This window comes from Crinia signifera, chromosome 1 (genome assembly GCF_055691185.1).
Source record: "Crinia signifera chromosome 1, ASM5569118v1, whole genome shotgun sequence".
NCBI classification, from domain to species: Eukaryota; Metazoa; Chordata; class Amphibia; order Anura; family Myobatrachidae; genus Crinia; species Crinia signifera.
The window spans coordinates 182646673-182668660 of NC_139217.1; the positions used below are offsets into that span (position 1 = coordinate 182646673).

The 21988-nt window shown below is 41.2% G+C and overlaps 1 protein-coding gene across 1 annotated transcript in view; it reads right to left on the reverse strand.

Annotated features, from left to right (window-relative positions):
* The window catches only part of TET2 (tet methylcytosine dioxygenase 2), an 81989-nt gene extending 61953 nt beyond the window's left edge, over nucleotides 1-20036 (reverse strand). Inside the window, exon 1 of the mRNA XM_083178862.1 lies at nucleotides 19617-20036. The gene's annotated coding sequence lies outside the window, so the exon portion shown is untranslated. The remainder of the gene's footprint in view (nucleotides 1-19616) is intronic.
* Nucleotides 20037-21988: the final 1952 nt, after the last annotated feature.

Sequence of the window (21988 nt, forward strand, 5' to 3'; positions counted from 1 at the left end):
CGTTTTCCAAATCCTCTAGCTGGTGCACAGCTGTAGTCATTACTAACTGTCACATTTTCTAATATGCTGCATTCATTCCTACTATGGATCCAGAGGTTGCCTGAAACACATGAACTGTTGGTAGATCTTGAGGACAGGTTTGGCCACCACTGCACTAGAGGATTCACTGAAAGAGCCATATTGTCAGTGCTGTACCCTTGATGTTTCCTAGTGTCTCAGGCAACGATGTTGACCGCACACACTGAACGATACCGGTAAACAATTTTGCCAGTTACATCATCCCCCGCTACTGCATGCCTCATTGATGATATAGTCAACATTGGCGGTGAGGTCATTAATGATACGCAGGAGCATACACACTAAACCATTTTTTTTTTAAACTTCGCTCAGAAGGGCCAAAATGAGCAATGTATTTTTAAAACATGTCTAGAGTGTATATGGGGCTACGGTTCTTGGAATGCACAATTCTCCATCCAATGCTTTTATAGTGGGGTAGCCTACTGTTTTGTAAATATTCTATTTACAAATGCATTAAACATGCATTTTAAAACATTAATGCAATTCCAGTTTGCATATTACAAGGGAACTGATATTTGCCACAAATAGCATATTTTAAATGCCAGTTGCTGGGATTGGTCCAATTTTGCTATTCAACAAAAAACACATTAAAAGAATACTATAAAATGTATAAATAAAATGACTGATAAAGGCCTACTAACGCTGGCCACACATCAGACCAACTTTCCTCCAACCATCCAACTAGTTGCTTGGATGGAATAAGAATATGGCTCATGCAATTAGCATAACACAATTACTAAACTATTAAAGGTAAAGTCTGAGCAGTCCTTGTTCACTACTTATAGAATTTATTCCACAGATAGGTAGAACTTTTTACTGGTAACATATCTATCAGCTTCCATGTTTCTTAAAGCGCATACACACTGGGTGTTTTTGCCCAGTATGTATGCTGCTGAAGTGAAAATCGCTCTGGGCTGAAAATCGCTCAGTTCATACACACTGAGCGATTTTGACCCAGCCCAGCGATTGTGCCATCTCTCATGCTCTTGTTTCACTCTCACAGGTACAGCACAGCTACAGCACAGCTAATCATAGAGATCAACATTATACAGCAGGGTTGCCGACCCTCCCGGAATTTCCGGGAGTCTCCCGAAAATCGGGGCTCCCTCCCGGCCCCCCGGAAGGGTGGGCAACCCTCCCGGATTCAGGGGGGACCCCCGCTGTACCCAGGATCGCGGCATTAAAATGCCGCAATCCTCGGGTCTCAGAGGAGGGGGCGGAGCTAAAATGACACAATCGCGTCATTTTAGCCCCGCCCCCTCCACGGAGATCACTACATTAGCTGGTTTAACAGCATGGGGGCGGGGCTTAGTGATGTCACGTGTAAGCCCCGCCCCCTGACCGGCTACTGAATCTCTCCTCTCCGGGCTTCTCCCGGAGAGGAGAAGAAGAAAGTCGGCATCCCTGTTATACAGCAATAGGCTTCTCCTTGATTACAGGACTTGTAAAGTGAACTGGGGACATTGGTGTCAATATACTAAGATGGGAGTTCTATTGAAGAATGGATGTTGCCCATAGCAACCAATCAGATTCTATTATCTTCTAGAAGGTTCTAGGTAAATGAGAAGTTGAATCTGATTGGTTGCTATGCGCAATGAACTCCCATCTTAGTAAATTTACCCCATAGTGAGCAATGTGGCATACTACAAACTTGGAGCACTTCATTGTGCCATATGTACTGGGGACACTGTATAGCATAATGTGAACAGAGAGCACTATTTTGCATAATGTTTGCTGACAACACTATAGTAAGGCATAAAATGAATTGGGGCACTTTGGTATAACATAATCTTGGGCACTGCTTCGGGGCATAAATTGAAATAGGGTACTTTTATTGGTAATCACTTTAACTAGACACTACCAACTAAAGCACCGCTTATTTAATTAATCACTAATATGGCTCATTATAACCTATGTGTAGAGAAGTGTCTCTTAAGCACTGGAGTGGGGGTAGGGCAAAATTTTGCTATGTAGCCATAAAGGTTTTGGCTTTGTCTCTGAGTGACCCACTTTTACTTATACAACCTATTGTACTTGTAGTTCATATTAATATAGGGTAAGCAGTTTGCGCTGATTAAGAAAACATGAAATACACTTACAATTTTTAACGCAATAGTAAAAGGGGCCCACACAAATTCATTGTATTTTTATATGGGTGCCGATAGAAGAGAGCTTTGATGGCTGACGCCTGACCAAAACCACAAAGTGATTTCAGTAAGTTCAGAATCTGATTAAAAATGTAAAGAAATCTTCCGCAGTGAAAGTTCCTAACAAAACACCCACTTTCTATTAGAATAGATATAACCACTTCACAAAAACACACCATATAGTCAGCCAAAATGCGGGTTTAGGAAGTACAGTAGGAAGGTACATTTGGGAACCAGTTTACATGTGTCTCATGCCAAATGGGCACAGTATCACATGTCTGGCAAAACATTCTTGCTTAAAACTGAATCATTATTACAGCACTTGGGCACCAAGCCAGGGGAGGCAAAGCGTGTCTGAGTCACTCATTAAAGGGAAAAATGCCAGATGTTCAATGTCATACATAACTGGGATTATCGAGGTCTAGGCATTGGCCAATTTAGCTTGCCTATCCCAAAACAAGTCAAAAGTCACGCCAAAGGGGTGTACTCTATGTCCAGATCCGTGCCCTCTCCTGTGCAAACACAACACGGAGACTTGTGGAATGCTTCCAGTGCATTTAAAGCCCTCATTTAACCAGATTCACTAGTGAGTTATTGTTGGAGGAAGCAGACATTCCAGTTTTATAACTACACAATAATCACAACCGTACAAGGAGACTTTTGCAAGTAAATTTCTTTTGCAAATGCTCAACATGAAAAAAAAAAAAAGGATATAGAAATGGGTAACTTTGATCTAAAGTAGAGTTTGGCTCTAAAGAGCTATGTAATCACCCAACATAAACATGAATTGACTATGAACTACTATTCAAGGTGTAACAGGTATTTTCAAGCAGTCAGATCGAGTTCACATAGGGATACACTTGTCAGTAACAGTACTTTGATGAACGCATGATCTAACAAGTCATGAGAACAGAGGTCAAACGGCGTATATACATCTCTATCAATTTCAAATCATTTATTTGACAACTACTAAAAATAGCCGTCTCCCAGGAAGTATGTTCCCAGCAAGTCAATGTGCATATATGCCTCAACACATTCCTTCCCATTCATAATCACATGTGAACTGGTGATATAGTATATAAACTTTCTTTAATAGGAAGAATCAAAGATTATGGGCGGGATGTTGTAACATCCGCTGCCCATTATGGCCCCCTTTGCCGGCCACCACATTTTTAATAACAGCATATGCTCTAACATATGCGGTTATTAACGCAAGAGACAGCTCTTGCGATAAGAGCTGTCCCTTGCGATGCGGTGCCAGCACTGAACTTCCGGGTCTGTGACCCGGAAGTCCATCTGCGCATGCACATAGTGACAGCGCCGGCCGCAGGGCATGCTGGGAAGGCATGGGCTTTTGCTGGCGATTCCCTCCGCAGCGCTGCCACTGCAGAGGGGCCATACAGCATACAGAAATGCGGTAAAAACCCAGATAACTGGGGTTTTTGCCGCATTTCTGCTTTAGAGAATCTCCCCCAAAAGTCAAGATTAGCATGGATGTGTGATAGCACACAGATTAAATTGGTTGATAACATAACTAGGGATCCCAACCTGGTAAAGTCAGGCAGACCACTTCTGCTAGGACTGCTGGTGATGTCAGAGAATACTGCGAACAAGTTGATCATCTTCCGATTGCATTTACCAACAAACATGGTAATTATCTTATCAATGATGTTATCATAGGAAAGGTGGTCATTTTCAGGCCACACAGTCTAAACCTGGGGTAGCCAACCCTAGTCCTCGAGAGCTACCAACAGTGCATGTTTTGCAGGTCTCCTCACAGAATCACAAGTGAGCTAATTAGCTCCATCTGTGTATCTTTTAAAATCTGTCAGTGATTAATGAGTGCAGCTGTGCAGCAGCTAGGTTGTCTGGAAAATGTGAACTGTTGGTAGCTCTCGAGGGCTAGGGTTGGCTACCACTGGTCTAAACTATCAGGCCAACTTCCCAATGCTGGCAATGATATTGTAGTGTGTGTGTGTGTGTGGTCTGCATTAGTGTTAGAGGCATAACATTGAGAGGAACAAACAAACTTACCTACTGTACCTAAATATAGGAAAATCCAACTTTGGTAACTATTAACATGATTTTTTTTACATCTAGTAGATATGGGTTGTGTTACAGTGGTGGAAGCAAGAGTGATCTGCTGAGTCAACAACCTGTGCCTTCTCATAATAACTGCATGTATTCACAGACTTGACATCACAATCAGGAACATCGTGCAGACCATCGGACATCTTAGTAACCCTAAGTTTACTTAGATTTTCTACTGCATCTAAGCGGCTGAATCTGCATCGGAGGACACAGTTGCTGTTTTAGAGACTTCTCCTCACCCACAAAGAGCTCCAGTGTGAGTTCTAGTGCTATAAAAAAATTGGTGGTGAAAATGCATGGCTCCCTCTTACAGTATGTACTGACTCAGGTCCCTACCCATTCATGGGAATAAATGAAGGAACATAATTAACTTAGCATTCCTGCAAATCCATATAGGGAATAACTGTGAGCACTCTGATTGGTGGATAACTCTAACCCTCCGCCAATTAGAATGCCAGCAGCAATTCGCTGTACAGCTGCAGACAGGGAGGCCTGGCCAATCATGTCTAATTCCCAATCAGAGCAGTTTTCTATCTGCCTCCCAAGAAGCTCTTGAAGGACCCCACAATAATGGGGCCCTGCATGCTTGCCTAGTATGCCAATACATTAAGATGGCATTGGTACACTGAACTATTTATTGCATCTATATTTAAACCAGCCATACACAGGCAGATGAACTACTCAACCTGAGTGAATCTTTATTTTTATTTTTTTCAGTCTGGTCAACATTTGTGGTTTACTTCACATGGGGGCCGGTTTATGTGTTTAGTTGATAGGGACTGGTCATCCGCTGGAACGGAAATTCGGCCATTCTCAATTAACAGTTTGTGGGCCAGATGTATCAAGCTTCAAAACGTGATAAGGTGTAGCATGATAAACAACCAGGAAATCAACTACTTCATGTCATTTTTCAAACCCAGTCTGTAACATGACAGGTAGGAGCTGATTGGCTGGCTGTTTATCACTCTCCATTTGATCACTTTTTGAAGCTGGATTCATCTGGCCCTTTGTCTGAAATTTTTTGAATTTAAGGCTTAGAATGCACCAATTCTTGTGTGACAGGAACGTTGGTGCTTACACTGTCTGAAATATGGCGATAAGTATAACATAGACTACGCAGTAGTAATGCTAAAATACATGGGCACTCAAAATGCAATGGAACATTAATTAAAGAACTAATTAATTGGCTTTGTGACAAGACACATTTTAGCATTTCTGCAATGAGCTGGTTAAATTATAAACTTTTCTTTGACAGGGTAACAAATATTATTTGCACAACATTCCACTGCAAAAAATAAAAATGGACACCCAGGTTATCTTAACCCCTTGAGTGCCAAGCGAATTTGTCAAAACTGGTGTGAAAATTGGCAAGCACACATTTTTATTCATCATAATAACCTGTAATGTTTACCTTATATAGGAAATATAATTAGGAAAAACATTTTTATTTGAATTTATATAACAAATGTGAGCGACACTGGCATTTTCAGTGGATATTTTGCATATCTCTTACAGATGTTGGCACTCATATTTTGCACACCTCTCACAGAGATGTTGGCACTCAAAGGGTTAATAATTTGATCAGCACCCTCTAGTACAGGCCTGGCCATCCTGTGGCTCTCCAGCTGTTTTGAAACTACACATCCCAGCATGCATTGCCACAGTTTCAGCATTCTCTATGAGCAAAACAGTGGCAATGCGTGCTGGGACCTCTGTGGTTCTGAGGGTACTATATACAGTATAAGGTAAAAAACATGTCTATGTTTCCTGTAGCCACAGTATTCATGTTATGTGTAAGGCAGAAAAGGGCAAGGCAAGCTAGGTGCGACTTCTGTTTAACTTGCTCAGCAGGATTTTCTCTGTTCAGGTGACCCACCCTTGACAGTGCTTACACAATTGCTCACTAAGAAAATTTATGTGTGCTGACAGCACCACAGGCAACGGGTAGGTCAACCTGTCCTTATGAAACTGAAAACAGCACTCACATACTGTATCTTCTAAAATTAAATATAAAGATTGATTATCAGTATTTACCAATATTAAGAGTAGAAGAAAGGGAATTTAATATATGGGAAGCAAACAGTGTGTATGCACTTAACGATGCAGGCATCCCTGCAGGGTCCCATCCCCCGTGATGTCGCTGGGTATACACATTGCTTAGTGTGTACCCAGCGTAGCACTTATTTTGGCAAGGAGCTTATGTAAAGCTAAAATTAATGTTTTTTAACAATGCCAGTATGAGCAGTTATGACTAGGCATTTGGGAGAATTCAATAACCCATGGTAATTTACCAGGGGCAAATTGTTCCCCCGAGGCTATCAAATTATCCCTGAAGGCATATATATATCTATATATATATATATATATATATATATATATATATATTTTCCCCCAGGACCTGCTTACAGGGTATGTCAATCTTTTGCAATTATGGCTGCAAAAATATGGATTGGGATCATACTTGCCTACCTGACCCTCTCCATGAGGGAGAAAATGCTCTGTTCCTGGACTTCCCTGGTAATGTATGATTGCCAGCATCTGTGGGGAGCTAGGTAATTGATAAGAAAGGCGTTTCACCACAGGTGATGGCCATCATACATTACCAGGGAAGTCCAGGAACAGAGCATTTTCTTCCTCATGGAGAGGGTCAGGTAGGCAAGTATTGTTGGGATCGTTGGGCCGACACCACTAGGTTGACATGCAGCAAGGTCGACATAGGGCAAGGTCGACATGGGTCTAGGTCTACATGACATTATGTCGACACAAGCATTAGGTCGAAATGGGCTAGGTCGACAGTCAAAAGGTCGACATGGGGTTTATCACTGTTTTTTTTACCTAGACCCATGTCAACCTTGCTGCATGTGGACCTAGTGGTGTTGACCCAATGCTTGTTGACCTAGTTGTTGTAGACCTAATGACCGTATCCCAGAAATACATAGTTTTGTGAACCTAATATGAATCCTACGTGTTTTCACCCGAAAACAAGTAATTTTTTAGATGGTAAAAACAAGTTTGTGTTACACAAATCTTTTTTATTATTGTGGGCAATTAAATTCACACCATTATCTATTTACTGTAAATATTGCAGATATTCTATGTAACAATAAGCTAATGTGCTTGACAAGTAACCTAAGCTATGCTAGTATTACACTAATACTGGATATATCAATTTTTTATACTTTTTTGACCTGAGATAAAGTACCAACCAACCAACTGACATTTTTCAAACACAGCCTGTAACATGGCATTTAGGAGTCGGTTGGCTCCATAGTAGACCCCAATGTTATTTAATATTAACACATGCCTTTATCTTTTCCTAGCCACCTAATTTTCTTGTCAATTTTATGATCAGGGTCTCCCATAATGCATTTTCTGTTTGCATCATGTATTCACCTAGAAAAACCCACAAACAACTGAAAAATACACTGACATTTCAAATCAGCATATGTAAGCACCTTGCAAATCATATAATACGTTCACTCTATTTTATTAAGGGTTTCTTATATAGCGCATACATATTCCGCAGCGGAAGGAAGCCTGCTTGATAAAATGGCTAATTCAGCTTAAACAAAATCGATTATTATTACATTATGTCCATAAAGCGTATTCAAAAATATGTTCAGAACAATTAACTTAAAGAAAAATGATGGAAAAACAATTACAATGTTCCTTAGTTGTAATACTGCTTGATAGTCCTTCACATCTGTTTAAGAAAAAACAACTCCCAGATGTTTTAAACTCTAATGCTCTGATGCATGCAGGCCTTTTGGCAGACAGTCCTCAAGATGAAAGTACATATTATTTTCTTAAGCAAGGCAGTCTGATACCTTTCCTTAATCACAAGTTACCAGCACAGAGACAGGGGCATGGAAGAATATCAAAGGGATGAGGATACATGTTTTTTTATGGACTAGTCCAAGATGATTTCTTGAGAGTATAAACATGTAATGAGATAAGATTTCGGAAGCCTAACAACATCAGAAGGAGTTAAGTGTTACAGCGGCATGGTAGTATTCAGCTCTGGTATACTGAGAGTCCTTCCATCCGATTTGGCTCTTGATGTGCCATTTTTACATGCGATTTGAAGGGAAACTGGATCCGACTTGTGCCTCCGACAAGTTGTACTAATGTATGGGGGCCTTGAGCAGAAGTCCACTACAGAGACAGTAAAGGATTTCCCCACAGTAGGTGATTCTTCTATGTTTATCAGAGCAGATCATGTATTCTGCCAACCATTTTCATTCTGTATATAACTACATGCTTTTTTTTTTTTCAATTAATTATTCATTCATCATGCATTGTGGGTGTGACTTCTTTATTGAAAATTGGATCTGACTCATCGCAGCTGCTAAAAAGCATACACCACCGAATATGTAGTGATACTGAGTAACTCCTCGGTTTGTGCACAACTGACCTTTTAACCAGGCCCTAGTGTTAGGGCCTTTTAACCAGGAAGTAGTGTTAGGGGGGTATTCAATGTGAGGGTCACGGCAGTCGAGCTTGCTCGACTGCCGTGACCCAGTCCTGTTCTCCGTCAGCTCGACCGAGAACATGCAGGTGGAATTCAATGTTCCGCCTGCCGGGGAGCGAGAAGGGGGCTTGGCCGCGAGTTGCGGCCGGGAAGAGGCGAGCTGCAGCAGGCAGCTCATCACTTCCCGGCTGTTCTCGGCAGAACGAGCCCAACAGCTTGTGATGTCGGGCTCATTTTGCCGAGATACCCTGCTCAATGCTGTCAGGGAAAACATCATTGAATAGGGCCCGGCAGCATCTTCTTCGACAGGAGGTGCTTGCCGGAGATTCAAGGTGCGTACACACGGGGGCGATTTAGTGCAAAATCGCGGGAAATATGGTCGCTGAGCTACCATATTGCCCGCAATGGGAGTGTGCACCGGCGATATATCGCCGGGTGCGCGCTCCTGTTTTTGCCCCTGTGGTGATCGCTGGTCGCAGGAACATGCTCCTGCGACCAGCTGATTACCACTGCCGGGCTCCCCCCGGCAGTTTCTTTTTCATCAGCGACCATCTCTGGTCGCTGATGTGAAGTAGAAACTGAGCAATATATTGCTCAGCCATATATGCTCAGCCATATATGGCTGAGCAATATATCTCCCCCGTGTGTACACAGCATTAGTCTATGATCTAGTCAAAATTGCCTTGCCTGCGCATTCAATCTATGCTAAGCAGTCTATGCTAGACAATATTGACTAAGCAGGAGAAAAATAGGGAGATTTTGGCTAACTTAGGAGATTTTGGCTAACCTTCTAGGAGATTTTGACTATCTAGTCAATATCTCCTGCCAAAATCTCACCATGTGTACACCCCTTTAGTACATCTGGTCTATAGGGTTTAAAGTTATTGTAAATAGTTGTAATAAAGGAAGTTATGGCAGCACGCCAATCCCTGTCATACACATACCTTGTCTCCTGATGTATGACTTGCTCATTATCTGCCATAATACCACATAAGCTTTCAATTTAGCAGGAATAATTTCATAAACTGTTTAAAAAATACATGCAAATCCATTACTAAATACATAAAATCCTTGTTCTCTCTGTATAGGTGTCCTAAATTGTGGAGTATTTACAAAAAATAAAATAAATATCAAACCGGTATGTGCCATCTACAGGAGATCACCGGTAAGATCTAATGACATTTTCTGAAATCATGAATCATTTAGCATTCCCCACACACTGTTGGTGGTTCTGCAGCAGGTAATATAAGCAATCTGCTTCTAGGCACACAGAAAGGACTCATTGTATGTTGTTATTCCTTATGCTCTATTTTCCTAGTGTCCCAAAATGACCTTCCCAAGACATGCGCAAACATTTTTACATCCTGCAAATCTTATGACCAGCGTTTCTAGGCAGCACGGCTATTTTCTCTCCTTGCAGCCCATGTAAAAAAAAAAAAGAATAAAGAAAATCTGAACGGTAATTATAGCTTAACCCTTTGAGTGCCATAGGAACTTGTCAAAATAGGTGTGAAAATTGGAAAGCAAACCTTTTTTATTAAACCCTTTGAGGGGCCAACGTTGCTGTGAGAGCCTCAAAATCTCCGTTAAAAATGCCAGCGCCGCTCACAGCGACTGTTCTTTTTTTGGGTGCAATATTTAACTAAGCTTCAATCAATTGACTTGGCTGTGTTTGTATTTATTTATAGTACAAGAACAGTCGCTGTGAGCGACGCTGGCATTTGTAGCAGATATTTTGAGGATCGCTCACAGCAGCGTTGACACTGAAAGGGTTAAGAATAAATAACCCTTGAGTTTCTAGGTCCAGCAAAAGTTAATTTAGTATTTCATCTACAGCGTCTAAGTGTGCGAGATGATAATATTTAAATATTTCAATATGGACAAATGCCAATTTCTATATAATGCATCCCATGTAATGATTGTTTAATTCCTCCTAGTATACCATCTGTGGCACTATATATATTGGAATATTCATTGTGGCTCTAAACTATGGCTCAGCACATTTTCCATTATGTAGCAGGTACGCTGCATATACCGTCAGCTAACAACTTTATCAGATAAGTGTCTCCTCAATGGCCTCAGTTCAAGGGCAGCCGGTACGAATGATGTCCAATTCTGGTGTTCTATCCTGATCTCCCGCTGGCATCCTTGTCACTGATGACGCTAAATAGACAAACACACCCTCCGATTTCCCCTTAGCATTTCTGGAATCCTGTTTGTAAACACTGTAGCCATGTGCGCGTCACCACGTGAGAAGGCGTCACACTGACCTGGAATCTCCTATTCATGGAGTCACCTCTGGCACTGATATTAATGCAACAACGCCAGAAATCTTTAACTCACTCTAGTTTTCCATCACTACACTGGAGCTTGAAGAGTTGCAGCAGGTCTGCGAACATTAAGGAGGAACCACAACCGCATTGTCAGCAAAAAAGCTGGCCTCTTTTGTTTCAGAGACACTGTTGAAAACTCAGCCGCGTCAGTCAATTTCGTTATGACTCAGCAAAATGGTGAGTTAATATGGACTGTGGATAGGAAGATTTACTGCTGAATTAACTGAAGTACCCTCAACATTATCATGGGTACAGCACATTTACGTAATACTGTTATAATGACAATAGCTAGCTATATTTATATTTACACGAAAACTATTGTAATTTGCTCCATCTATGCAAGAAAATAAGGCAAACGTATTGGCATGATAATCCTAATTGCTGATAGCGGCATACACCTGCTACATGGATCCAGAGTAAAGGTTAGTTTACTTTGAAATGAATGAGAACAAAGATCACTATTGAGGTTGTATAAGGCCGGGTGACTTACGTCAGCAGCAGAAAACAGGGCACATCAGGAAAAAGCAAGCGGCTGTGAAACTCCTTTACTACAGGACATCAAATACAAGTTACCTATGGCAACATTCAACCCAGGGCAATGTATACTTAACTCTTAATATGTTGGGAGAGATCAATTTAAATGTTACATACATTATAAAATACAGTAGGTGTATCTCCTGTTACTTAATCGGCTTCCTTTCCTTATATTTATGTATTATTTTATCCAATGGCTGTTTGGAAACAATAGAAACGACAGCAATAACATGTCCCAAAAACAAAGCATACAATCCCTTCATAACAACTGTGTTTAGCGATGAGTGTGTTCTGTTTACAGACCCATAGAAGGTTTCTATGCCTTCCAATTCCCTTATACTACAGCCAAAAAGTATTTATAGTCTCCAAGCAGCCAGGTTTTATTTCACCAGTGCGTAGCGCAACTGCCACCAGACCTCTGTTGTGAGGCTGCTTGGAATCTATTTCTGTTTCACCGCAGATTACCTCTATGTAAGTCATGGTGCTTTTTATCGCTCACATGATTCTAGTAAGACAGAATAAAGCTAAACTTGCCCAGCAATTACCCGACTGGAAAGCTTCGTTATTCAGAGATGACACCGCTGAGCACCGTTCCTCGGAAACCAAGTATTTCATGGCTATGTAAAGGTAACAAGCTTTTTGAATCTTAGCACCTAGAGATAACTACGTAACAGTGCCTGGGAATCATGGGCCGCCTTTTTGTAAACAGTGTAGCCATGTGCGCGAAGAATCTACGTGTAACACATCAGCTTAACCCTTCCTGCATATAGCGGTTTGACAGACTCAGTACATAGAACGTTATCATTTAACCTCACACTAGAGATCTATACATTTTCTACAAATACCGCAATGCCTTACTGTAGCAATAGTATAAACCGTAAAGACAAAAAGATGCCATAAACATTTCTATACACATTTGTGTTTTTTTTTACACTATACAATACAGTGTAGTGTTTATGTGGCTGCACCAGGCATGTTATATCTCTTTTGTTTTACTATAAATACTATATACTGTAGTGCAACAACAAAGGCATTGGAAAACCAAAACAATGCAACACCCTCAACCTGCAAGACCAAAAGACACTGCAGGTTGCAGAGCTAAATCATTTGTCCCGGATAATGGTTACAGTCATGGAGATGTATTAAGTACTGTCATTATCACAGTCTGTACATAATTGGTAACAGGTAAAACATAAACCTCTGGTGATTCTGCTTTTTTGTTCTAATTCTAATTAAGGATTTTGTCATGAACATCCTGAAGGAAACGGGTTAATGATCATGATAACAAAAGGGAATCGCACACACACACAAAAATACTGACAAAAGCCATTGTTTCCAATCAAACATCCTACCTTGCAAGGTGATGCAGACTATGATCATGGTACAAATGGATAAGGCAACACCTTTAAAAATCACCCATTTAATTTAGTATACAATTTTTGTCTTCTGCTCTTTTAGTTTATTTTTCAAAGATTTGTTACTTTAAAAAACGACTTAAACAGGACTTGTCAGGTAACAATTTTAATCAACCTGCCCCAAAATTATTACAATTAACTTTTTAAAGGAAGGGATATGTAGTTACTAAGCAGCTTGTTTCTTGGTTCATTAGAGGCCCAAGAGTAGCAGGCAGAATCCATGATCATTCATTTTCATCACAAACTTACTTCAAATGCCAAAGCAGAATGGGATGGAAGACTTCTTTTGAGTTAACTCTCCAGATTTGAGATCTGGAGAGTAAAATAGTTAAGATACAGGATCTGGCATTTACAGTTCTTCGTATGATCAGAAAATGAGTAGGGCAATCAAGAGCAACCTACTGTATAGTGCAGTGGTGAAATCTGTCATGGAGTATGCAAAATGTTGTATACTGTACTACAAACTCACCACATTTGAATTTAGATAATAAATAGCCTGGTTTCAGCAAACAATGGAGTCGTCCAATATATAGGTTTCGCTTATTAAAGGCATGAGACGGCAACCCTCTGTCAACAGAAGATGTAAAGCCAGACTTTTATGGTTTCCCAGCTGCAGCGTTATTGTAACACAGGCCAAACTGTAATTGTGTACTTTTCCCTGGCAAGATCGTTTGTAGAGTGTAATAAAAACGTTTGTCTAATTACTTTACTAAATACTGTAACACGCCCTGTATAAGAATCACAATATTATATAAGGATGTTTAAAACTCATGTCATTACATAACACCAGCTGACACCATGCTTGTATGGCTGACAGTGCATATGAACTACTAGGGTCAACTATCACTACTGGCATTAGGCTAAAAATGCCTATACATGCTGCAGTTTTGCCAGATGATTCTAATGTTTTAGGCGGAATTAGACCACAAATGATGTATGCGTCCAAAAAAGCTGCAGATCCTGTTCCACACATCAAGATGTTAAACCGAATGTGGAATCAATGTTAGGGCTCCAGTTATGAATGAAACTGTTTAAATTGAACACACATCTGAAAAATTAGGTCTAATATACACATATAATACTATCTTAAATAAGCATGTCCACTGGACTACCAAGTTCCCGCAGAATTTTATGTCCAAATGACAGATATGCCATCCAATCAATTGAGAGGTAAGTGTAAACTGTCAGATTACCGTAATAAAATATAAGACCAACCAGGATAGCTATAACACCACTGCACCAAGCACTGCTAGCTTGTATTTATGTTAAGCAGGCTGCCAGTGTTTCTATATTTACCATGGAGAAGAAACCTAACATTGGCCTAAGTTTTAAAACCACTGTATGCCATTCCCAGAATAAGACACCTATCTGACTGCAACCAAAGATGAAGCAATTTTTGTTTCCTTAATGAAAGTAAAAAAACACAATGGAAAGGGCGCAATGTTTGATATTCATATATTTACACTCCCTGTATCAATGCAATACCCCTTTCACACTGCAAATGCCTGGGATTTGGACATGGGTCCGTCCCGGGAGCGACCTGTTTGCACTGTTTGCTGCTCACAGCGACCCAGCTTATTGCCGGGGTGCTGACATCATCCGAGGGCAGCGTGGTGGTGAGTCCATAGAAGTGAACAGGACCCAGGTTGCTCAACCCGGGTTACCTGTTCACACTGCCTAGCAACCTGGGTCCGACCCGGGATAACACTTCTTTTTTCCCGGGTCTGATTTCTGGGTTGCTGGACATGGGATATTCAACATAGCCCTTTCACACCACATGCAGACCCGGGATCGACCCAGGTTTTGTGTGCAGTGTGAAAGGGGAACAACAAAAATGTGGAACACAGGGCTGAATTAACAGATGTACCCAAACCCAACAGTGTACATCAGGGATCCCAAACTGTCAATCAGTATCAGACTTTGTTACACAGCACCCCTAGGCCAAAAGTTTATTATACCCCTTTTCCATCTGCAAGCCGGGTTGCACCTGGGATTTTGTACCCGGCTACAACCCGGGTGCGACCCGGCTTGCAAACCCATTCACACTAGAGTCCCCATCCGGCATAATGCTGGACGGGTGATGTCATCTGGAGGTGGGGTCAGGGAGGCACTGGGAGATGAAAGCATCTTCCCGTGCCGGCTTTTGCACTGTAGCGAACGGGACCCGGGTCGCATTGACCCCGGTTTCCCGTTTACACTACACAGTGACCCAGGTTGAACACGTGTTCAACCCTGGTCACTACCTGGGTAGAAATGCTGGGTCTCACGACCTGGGTTATTTCTACAGGGAGAGTTTCCACCTGCCTAAAATCCCAGGTTTTGCGCACTCCCTTGCAAAAACCCGGGATATTTAGGCTAGTGAAAAAGGGGTATAATTGTAAAATTAAATATTAAATGAGGTCAATTTTGTTTATGTCATGCTTACGTTTAGTTATATGATAAGGAACATGATTCACTTTAATTTGTCCACATATTTATTTATTTAATTGGAAGTCACAACCATTGGTTTTGCCTATTACATTGACCATAAATAATTTGAAGTGATACTGGGCCACCAACCCAGGCACCCCTGCAGATGAGCAAGTGCAGTGACATTGCCTGCAGTCTCCCAAATGCTGCAGCTTGAGTGACTGAGAAGAAGGAGGGGGAAGGGGGGTGCAATAGCATTGATGAAAATGGGGGGCATTGGCACAGTTTTCTGAAGCCATTTGCTGCTTCATTGGACATTGTGCAGCCTGATTTTCCTGGGCAAGCTGAGTAACCTGAATGTTACACTGGTGGCCACTCTTCATGTAGAGGGTTCTGATGCACCTTCTAATGCAGCAGCGGATCACAGAAGCCAACACAAGGTGTTTATTTACATAAGATGACTCCTATTATCACACAGCCACTGCGTACAAAGGCTGGTGTGGCTGTGCAATATTATGCATCTATAAATTATGCCCACAATCTCGCCTAATTTAATGTAATGTGTCCTTTCATAATAATTTTACACCTGTCCACCAATGTGCTTACTACAGATGGAGCCGGCTTTAACTTTGCAGGGGTCCACCGGCACTGCCAGGGACGTGCGCGCACGAGATGCTCCCGCGCCCCTTGGCAAATGGAGCCTGCCGCCGCCTCCCCCGCTGGCCCCCCTCGCCGCCCGACCCCCCCGAACTGGGCAGCGTCTCCCTGAAGCGGAGACGGGCAGGGAGACGCTGCCCAGCCGCCGTGATACTGGGACGCACGTGCTTGTGAGACGCACGCGCGTCCCAGTCTCTATCGCCGGCGTTCGCCAGTGCAAGGGATCTGGCGAGCGCCGGCCAAAGATGAGCAATGCTCCATCTGTATCAGTGAGTTTAATACATTTCCATTTGTACACCCTGTTTACTTTTGTACAAATACATACATATGGAGCTACAACTGACAGGTAGAGAAATGGGATGTCTAGCAAATACAAAGGAGTCCATGTCAGGTATTACTAATAACATGTTTATGGATTTTCTATCCTGACAATGTAATGGTAATGGCTCAGGGTAGCGATATATGCCACTCTAATGTCTGCTGCAACACCACTAAAAATGGCCACAGTTTTTCATGGCCAACTGACAACAATGCCAACCATATTGTACTACAAGTTTTTGGCAACCAGCCATGCTAACATGTATTTGTTTTGTCAGCCAAAATGTGAATAACAATGTGAATTTATTTGGCCCATGTGATACTTTTCTGTCAAGCAAATGGCATAGGACTATACTGGATGCTTATCCTCCATGTGATTATATGCCACAATGAGAATTTAGGATACTGTGAACCTAACAAAACAATTTGTGGTCATGTTTTGCAGAATCATTTCCAAAGATAACCACTGGCATTCTTGTTAACTTGGCAGCTCTTGCCCACCAGCATAAAACACATGGAAGCGTCTTCTGCAGTCAGCCGAGGGTGGAAACAGTTAACTCTGCTTATTATGCCATACATTATAACAAGCTAAATTGGACCCTATGCAGTTCTGCGTTGGGGCTTTTCATTTAATGACTGTCAAGAAGCTATATTGAAAAGTAATACTGACAGCTAACAAACCGGGGACTACCCACAGATATCTGGAAACCTTGGTCGGACATGGATAAATTTAAGGTTCGAGCTATAGAAGTTACTGAATGAACACTATGCAGCATGTGAATATACTTTTACACATCGGTACTGCTCAACTGTTACCCGATGCAACAAACAAACTGTTACCCGATGCAACAAACAAACTGTTACCCGATGCTGACAAACAACCATACAGCTCTCCCCGTCATAACAAGTCCTGAGCCGGCGCATGTTGCTTGCTCTTTAAACAATGTTGACATGCCAGAGTCCAGGACCATGCGCACTGCATCACAACTATTTCAGTGCCCTGGCGAGATGCCAAGAGCCATACAAACAGTGCCAATACTCAACTATAAAAAAAAAACAACTAAATTCCACAACCAGAAATCCAGGGTGGGTTCAAATGAAGAGTATAAATGGGCATCCAAGTGTCAACAGAGGACAGGAAGTGGGACTGGAATTCTTTTAAATGTTGCTGCCTTATGCTATTGCAATCAGGCGCTAAAGTGTATGCAATTCATGTTGCCACAGCACCATCTTTTTAATCACATAATAATATTTTCTTTTTGAAATACAAAAGCTAAAAGTGGAAACTGGAAGGCTTCTGACTCATTGACATTCAGTTTTTCCAATCCACGTTTAAATGATAAGATGTTGATGTGACTTGTTTTGTTCTTAACTTAAAACACAAACCAATAAGATATAATGTATGCAAATGCTAGGACACATAAGAAGATACAAACAAGTCACTAACTGCCCATCTTCAGACACATTAGTAACGCTTGATTGTAAACACTGATGTATTTTACACACCTTCCCATTGCTATTGTCTTGCCATTAAGAATTAACATTTCCAACATGTTATCAGTTGCCACAGGGCTTGCTCCATTCCATTCAAACGACAAGCAAAGCTTTATAATTCTCCCCTTTCATCCCAAATCATAGCCAATGTCTAATGAAAGCCCTCTGTTGCAATAAACATGTAAATATACAGCTGTATCTGCATAGTTCCTCCCCATTATGCAGCATTGCAGACAGCCATTAAGATGCAAATGGAACTGCCTATATTAACCTACAACAGGAAACAGACATTTTAATCCCAGGCCAGGGAAAGTAAAAAAAAAAGGCCACTGTTGGAAGACAGAGGGGGAAGCAGTTTGTTTTAATCAATCTATAGTGCGCCTTACCGTGTAATAAAGCCAACTTCATTGAAGAATCTTCTTAAGTGTCACAATAAACAGCTGACTAGTTCTGAGAAATGGAGGTTCCCTTTTTCTTCTGTCACCCATCTGCAATGGCCCTTAAAAAGTGTTGCCTCTAGAAAGGTTGATCCCATTTTCAGTAGCTAGGCAGGAATGTGTTATGGGACATTAAGTATCCCAATTTAGATGTCCACAAACACTTGTAGCATTATCTCTGATGGTTTCTAACACTATGAGGTGAGAGCATTCACACATATCAAAGGATCATATATTGCTATCACACTGTTATCTAACCTATGTTATTATTAGCGGGCGGAAACCAACCACTGCTTTGGTGTAAACATACAAATCAAAAATGTTCCCTTACATAGAATGGGACTATTCATATAGACTTCATTTTAAAATGCTAAAATGAGAGGAAAAAGAACAATTAAACTCTAATATGGGGTTTATTCCCTTACAGGGAATCTGACCTTGTAATAACCAAGACTCATAAAAGTATGTTTATGACATTTTGCCTGTCCTTTTGACTGCGCCTGTCTTTGTGTCTGATTGTCACTCACCGGCTATCCAAAAGAAAGCTGATTCACCAGCAGCACAAAGGCAGAATGCAGCCTTCAAAAAAATGTCCAAGGTACGCTCAAAGACACATGCCGGGCGACAGAAAGAAAAACAGACCAGGATGTCTCGACCTAAAGTATGCTCATGTTTTGTTACATGTCTGCTACACTGACCACATACAATGTATGGATTTAAATGCACAGCTAAAGCAAATACAAATAAAACAATAATAGTAATCATAATTCTAATAATAATTAACCACACATAGTAACTGTCCTAAATTTATAAACAAGAGAGGAGCTTCAACAGTCCACATAAAACACTTATGTATATATAAGTTAGGACTAAATGAAGGAATAGTACACAGCTACATTACTTTTTTTTAAAGACAAAAAACAGGAAATATTTAGAAAACAGCAAGAACAAGCGAAAAGCTCTCAAGTTGTAAATATCAACCAAAAACAGCCACAAAGCAGTTTGCAGAATGCATTCTTGATAGACAGGTAACATTATTAAAATAAAAAAGTATTTTATTATCAAAAGAAAACTACACTTGTCAGCCATGTTGGAGAAGGATCTGTATATATTCTCCTCTTTATTCTTGCACATTAAACAAACATCTGATACAAAAAAGTGTGAAATGTGTGAAAAAGAAAGGGCATAGATAGATAAGGAAGGACATATGGGCATAAACATAGCACTCTGACCTCTGAAATGTCCCTCTGCCTTGCAGAAATCCAGCAAACACAGTCTGTTCTCCTTTTTAACAAATCCTAAAGGGCAGCCATCTTGCTTCCTTCTGCTCCTCTACGAAAGCAGACTAGCCTCCACATCAATATTCATAGGGCAGTTTGACGTCTGCTCTCATCACTTGATGAAGCCCCAGTGTTGCTGTTCGCTGTTCCAAAGGGTGGACGTGACTGGCATGTGAACCAACCCCAAAGTAGTGTCTGCTGACAAGGAGCTCTGCCTGACTGCTAGCTTGGGTAATGTAAATCAGTTCCCTACTCAGGGCTTCCCACATAAAGCCTCACATTTTTTTGGCTGTACAATAGTAAGCAGAAGTCTGGGCTGCACTGAAGCTGTGGAGTGGATCACACTGGCATCCTAGCTATCTCCTTGCCTGCTCTGCAGCTTTACAGACACTGCCTCCAGCTAGAGCACAGTAAACTGCCTTCTGTCATGCAGAGGGGGGTGGGAGGAATTTGCAGGCAAGATTAGATAGCTGATTTTCTGACTATCACATTACAGTACTGTGCTCTTGCTGTAGTTTCTACTTTAAATCCTCCCCTTTCGGCTCCCCTAACACACATTTCATTATTTCCTTCCAGCAGCCTCACTTAAAACTCTTACTGAAGTCCATGTTTCAGTGTCTGCAAGCACCGTACAAGCCCCATTTAGCTGCGTAAGGGTTGGCCCGTAAATAGGGAAACATTAAAAGTCCATCAAACCCGGTGATTTTCTGAGGGTGGAAGGTTTTCATTGGACGTGTGAGCTGAAAAGTAGTGGACACATGTCTCTGAGTCTTCCAGATCAGCGCTTCCGTGATATAGGGGCTGTCGCACACTGGTGACACTCATTATTTTCCTCTACCTCATAATGACAGTTTTTATTATTATACAAAGTGTAAGCTAAACAATTATTCCATGGTAACATTTTATTATGTATTAATAAATATAAGTGTATTAATGTGTTTTGTGTTTGCAGGAGAGAATTGTATATTTATTCCATTAGGTTAGTTAACTGATCAAGATGTCAGATCCACAATGTAAGCCCACCTCAAGATTGCGCACCCTCCTACACTATTACTGTTCCAAAACCGTGTGCCTTTATATGAAGAATATAGAACTCCTTCGGAAAATAAGGTGAGCTGGCCTGTATGACTAACTTTATGGTTCTTTTTAGGAAAACACACTGAAACCTGATCCAGTCCACTTATCTTCAAAATGCTCTGGCACCCTGGACAGCCCTTCCCCCTCCCTAGAACTTTGGCCAAACAAGAAGAGGAAGTTACCAAATAACTACACTGAAAGTGTTAACAGAATATTAACACTGACAAAAAAAACTTACAAGATGCAAAAGTGCATCAAGATGTTTTACATTATCAGCTTTGCTTTAATTGTGCTGGATACATGGTCATTTTACCTCAACTATTTTAACATGATGACATCTGGATAGCTGTAGCATGGGCTCATAAGATTTTCTTTTCATGTCATCTTCTATTGTCTTCTTTTGGTGCGAGCATTTCAGTGATTACAAAACGAAAACTAAACAATACTCATTCCTGGGGATTCCACATTGTTTAATGGGTCAAAGATGTATAATCAGAGGTGAAAGAAACACATCTGCTTTATCAAGGACTGTCAGAGACTGGGTCCGATGTAATAAACCTTGAAAAGTGATAAAGTATACACTGATAAAGTACTGACCAGCCAGCTCCTAATGCTGTGTACACACTATACAATAAGCTCCATCGGCAGTGCTCCCAGTCAAACGATCTAGCGCAGACAAACTGACTGATATCATTAATGATATTGTCAGTGATGTCACCTAGCTCCCTGCTGAACATGCAGTTGTTGACGAATTGACTGCATGCTCATATGACAAGGGTGTGGTAATGACCCACAGGATATTGTTAACCATATAGTACACTAGAAGATATGCATGATAATATCTTCTATGCATGATAATATCAGTAACAATATTGTTGGTACTTGTGTATTATCACGGCGCCCACTACTCCATTTGCGTAGAGGGCTATTCACAGTAGTGAAATCGCATCGCATTGCATGCCATATTGGATGGCATGCGATGCGATTTTCCTATCTAATGTATTCACTGCTCTGTGTCAGTGAATCCATTAAAAAGATAGGATGCGATAAAAAATCGCATCGCATCACATGCCATTATTGTATGGCATGCGATGCGATGAGATATTGGTTCTGATGGAACCTAGAATAATGCCATTTAATGGTAAAATGACATATAGGGCCTTATTCTAGTTCACTCTTTGAGGGAAATTCCTTCTTAGCTGGACAAAACCATGTGCACTGCAGGGGGGCAGATGCAACATGTGCAG